The sequence below is a fragment of the Dipodomys merriami genome, unplaced genomic scaffold (assembly GCF_024711535.1).
Source record: "Dipodomys merriami isolate MVZ:Mamm:240054 unplaced genomic scaffold, mDipMer1.0.p SCAF_28, whole genome shotgun sequence".
Lineage (NCBI taxonomy): Eukaryota > Metazoa > Chordata > Mammalia > Rodentia > Heteromyidae > Dipodomys > Dipodomys merriami.
This window is the reverse complement of record NW_027204270.1, coordinates 13,770,937-13,775,724: the sequence shown is the minus strand read 5'-3', so window position 1 is coordinate 13,775,724 and position 4,788 is coordinate 13,770,937.

Below are 4,788 nucleotides of genomic sequence, written 5' to 3'. Positions count from 1 at the left end.
GTTAACAATCATACTGCAAGTGCAGGCAGTGACTTCCTCTGCATCCTTCTAATTGGTCACCCAGTCTCCAGCTGCATTTAGTATCCCCAGAAACCCTGCTGAAGGCATTTATATCAATTCTTAGTTCCATGATTATGAAGGGTGCCCCGCCACATGTTTTTGTAGCAAACTCTGAAAATAGAGATGATGTACTAAGTTCCTATGAGTGAAATCACTAGATCATAGGATGGGCTACAACTGAAAGCCAAAGCTAGGCCTAGCTCACTTTCTTCCCAGCAAGGAGAGCCTGTTTCCCCTTACCTTTGCCAATACTGGGGCAGCATTTTCTTTCATCCTTATCAGCTTGATAAACGGGAAAAGTAGCTGCTTGTTCTTAGGGTACTCAAGAGACTTCACTTCCTTTTAAGGGAGATTTCAGGGTAAGCTTAGACCCTATAATACTCCCAATGTTCAAGGAACCATTAATAAAGAATGTAGGTGGTGTCATGGGCAGAACCATGATAAGATTCTTAAGTACAGAGTGTAAAAGGGCCCAGCAGCTGCCCACGCCATATCTGGTCCAGGAGCACAGCTTCCAAGTCCATCCAAGTCTTCCAAAGAAGGCCACGTCCTCTATCCCTCCACTTCAGTCCAGTGGTATGAAGAGAAAAGTGTAGTAAACATTGACAAGAGCTAGAGGTGCACACCACACCTGGATGGGTACACATGGATGTGTAGGATGATGCTTCCTCCAAAAGGCCAGGTTCCAATTTAAAATCTTCTAACTGGAAGTGGAAACCTGTTTTGAGATCACATGGAGCCAATACCACATTCTTGCCCTGTCTTCCCGGGGCGGATATGCCTAGACAAACACTGGGCATGAGCTCTATGTGCAGAATGGGTTGTTTTAAAGGGAGGTTGCGCCCAGATGCTGTGCACTTCTCTGTGTTGAGGCTGGGAATGGCAAGGCAACTAAAAGGACCCCATTCTCAGGCAGGGCTCACCTATGACACCAGCTGTCTTTTATTGGGTACCTACCTTGGCTAGTGACTTTACATCAAGATCCCAGCTAACAGCCCTCAGGGATGACTGTGGGGAAAGCCCTTTCAGAAGTGAAATCACAGGCCCAGAGTAAAGTCACTGGGAAGTGCTAGTAAGCCAGGGTAGAGATTCAAAATCCACCAGTCTTCCACAGGGGGTAAAAAGTGTGGACATCTTGCAGTCGATGCTCATTTGGCCTTTTTCATTTATTGAACAAGTATGTATTGGGCACCTGCTACACTGAGCCCTGGGATGGGGCTAGGTGAGGTTTTTCTTTGTAGTTTCTGCTCTCCAGGTGCTTACAAACCCTATCTACATCATACAGAACTATCAACCAACCTATCAACCTTCCTTCTTTTCTGTCCTCCTTCCTCTGCCTGTCAATCCATCCTGGCCTTGTTCCACATTAGAAATCAGGAAAGTCAAAGGACTGTTTCCATGGCTTTGGAGACAGGCAAACCTCAATTTGATTTCTTGTTGCTTAGTAGACACCCAGGCGGCCTTAGATGTGACATCTGGAAATGTACAATTATAGCCAGACACCACTGGCTCACATTTGTAACCCCCAACCACTACAGAGGCTGAGATCTGAGGCTGAGCTTAAAGTGGAGCTCTGGCTTAAGTGGTAGAACGCTAGCCTTGAGCAAAAAGCTCAGAGACAGTGCCCAGGCCCTGAGTTCAAGCTCAGGACCAACACACACATGGTAAAATTATAATATGGGATAATTATGGCAACCATCTTGCATGACTCCTGAGGGAGTTACATGCCATGCCACAGATGTGGGCACATCTGGAGGACATGTCATTGTCCTGTTTAATCTTCATGACAGTAATTCCACTGAGGGGGAAATGGGTAAAGATAATTGAAGTTGCTAGTTTCCGACAGTGAGACCGACTGGCCCAGCATTTACCACCACCTTCAGTAACTCAGACAGTACTGTCAGAATCCAGGCCATTCAGGGGAGGATCACGCACCCCCATCTCACAGGTAGGAATGGGATAAATCATCTGAAGCAAGCACCAGAGGTAAGTGCTCAATAAATGACAGTGGTGATTGTGCTAAATTGCAATCAGATCTAATACCTCAGCTCACTGTTTAGAGCCTGTAAGTCAGCCAGCCTTCCTCCCCATCCCTGTCTCCCCTTCCCAGTGGAGGTCTTACCAAGGACTCTGAATCTTTCATCTCTACCTTTGCCCCAGGATGAAGGGACACACCATCTATGTAGTCAGCAGGTACTTGCTTTGCTAGACAGGTGTTCTGTCACTCCCTACACTCCTGGCCCAGTTGAATGATATTTAAGCCACAGCTTTGAGGACAATTCCTACTTAAGAGAGCCAATGCAAGTTTAATGCAGAATTTTTAGACGGGAGGAGGAAAGGAAAACATGGTCTCATTTCAGCATCCACAGCGAAGCTCTGCTGGGAATATGTCATTTCAGTATTTTTGCGTAGGCTAACAGATTCCCATTAAAAGTGCTGGTTAATCATGAAATCTTGGTGTGGAGAAGGAAGGGTGTGGAAACCCCCTTCACAAACACATAAAGCAGCCTTAGCCCTTCGTGCTGACTCGGCTCAGTGGTCCCAACTTCACCCTCCAACATGCGAAGGGGCATGGTCCACTCAAGGACCAGGAGAGTCATACTTCCTGGCAGGAGGGAAGGGAGTGAAGGGCTGTGCCTTGTGTCTGGAGGAAGAACAGAGGACCCTGGAAAAGAAAACCCTAGGTGATTTGGATATGTAAATCCACCTGTCCAGTGATTCATGAATCTGGTATCACAGGGAGGGAAACTGGGGTTCTGAGAGGAGATTAGTCAATCACAGAGTAAGAGGCCAGAGAGGAGGCAGAACCTTAGCTCAGGAGACTCTCCAACTTAGTCAGGTTTTATAAGCCTAGGAAGATGGGGTTCAAGTCCCAGTGCTTACTTTCAACAAATAATTAATCCCCACTTCAGCTTCAGTTGTAAAATAAAATACCATCTTCCTCAGTGGGTTAAATAAGGATTCAATGAGGACAAAAGTTTTCTAACAGTCCAACACTATGTGCTTCACTTGCTCATGTGACTTAAGATAATAATGTTAGGAGGGACAGGTATTACTTTTATATCCATTTTACAGATGAAGTAACAGATTCAGAGTTAAGTCACTTTCAACATCATAGACGTACTAAGTGCATGGGCTAGGATTTGGACCCACGATGAGAATGGGCTAGAATTTAAACAGAGCCCCATATTTTGAACATATTATATCACAAGTCATTGGCTGGTCAGTTTTTAATCTCCTCAACAGAAAAAACAAGATCTGGGCTGTCCAAGCAGGGGAAAGAGATACCAGCTTTGTGTGGCCCTGGGCTATTCACCAGTAGGAGAAGGGTGGCAACAAGGCCTGGTTACTGTCTCTTCAAAACCATAGCCTCTCTTGAGTTGTGGGGTCGAAGACCTGCACCGACTGGGAGGCATGGCTCCTGTGGGAGGGGTCTAGTGACCTTGAATGCTCGTTCACAGCGCCCCTGTGTACCTATTTCAGGCCACTTGGCCCTCCATTTCACCTTCGGCAGCTTCTGGAGTCTTCCTGTGAATGGGGCCACAGAAACCCTCTGCCCCATGACTTGGGTCTCTGCTGATCTATGAAGATGAGTACAGGTGATTAAAGAGGCAGCACCCAGAGACGAGGGAGAGGACCCATTTTTAAAAGCCCAGCGAGCATGGACATGCCACCTAGAATCCCAGCCTCCTCCCCCAGCATGAATCACCCCATAGCCATTGCAACACAGCTGATGAAACTCCACAGCCTTCCACGAGGTGGGGAGCAGGCACACAGAGAAGTGTGCCATCCTTTGGACTGTAGCGATCTCTGCAATTACAGTTGGCACCAATAGCCTCTGAGTGTCTGTTCTCATTAAACCCACTCTAGCTCCACCAGGGGCCATACTACCCCTGAATAGCTTACCTAATCACTTTGTACCTCGGTTTGCTCATCTATGAAATGGGGGTAACAAGAGTGCCTATCTCACAGGGTTGTTGTAAGATGAGGTGGTACAGAGGCTTAGCACAATACTTACTTGCTGCCTGTGGTATATGGTACTAGGGGACAGATACTGCACACAATGACTGTCACAATGATTGCAGAGGGCTTCAATGAGGAGGGGCATTATTAGCAACTATTATTATTAGGGTTTATTAGGGTTCTGTGGGTTCTCCGGTGAGGAACAAATGTCTCGATTTCTCAAACCTAGCACCCCTTCTCCACAGGCCTGACCCCACCACAAGAGGGCTCCTTTGAATTCTGAGTTTACCCTGAAAACCTTCATCTAATTGGCAAGAGTAGCTGAAACCGCACCAGCCTTTCCCCCGAGAGGACAAAGCATGTGTCAAGGTGAGGCTCCCAGGAAGACAGAGCAAAGGCATAATTGCCTAGGGTGGGGGAGGGGAAGGAGGAGAGAAAGATGGAAAAATAAGATCCCGAGATTTTTGGCTTAGAATCAATTTCGAAATTAATCCTAGTGGAAGCTCTTTAAAAAGCTCTCGTGTTCTTTTGTTTGTGTGTGTGGATATTCTGGGTTTACCAACCTTGTTCTTTAAAGAGGATGGCTCACTGCAGTTATTCCAAAATTACTTTGTCTAACAAGTCATCTGGTTCTCCCAAGTTCCCAGTGCAGAATAGGGAAATGAGACATGGCCATCCAGGTAAGGCTGCAGAGGTGGCCAACCTCAACTTTTCCATCCTCTCTGTGCTGCTCAGAGGCATGTGGTTTGCCCACATGCAGATCTG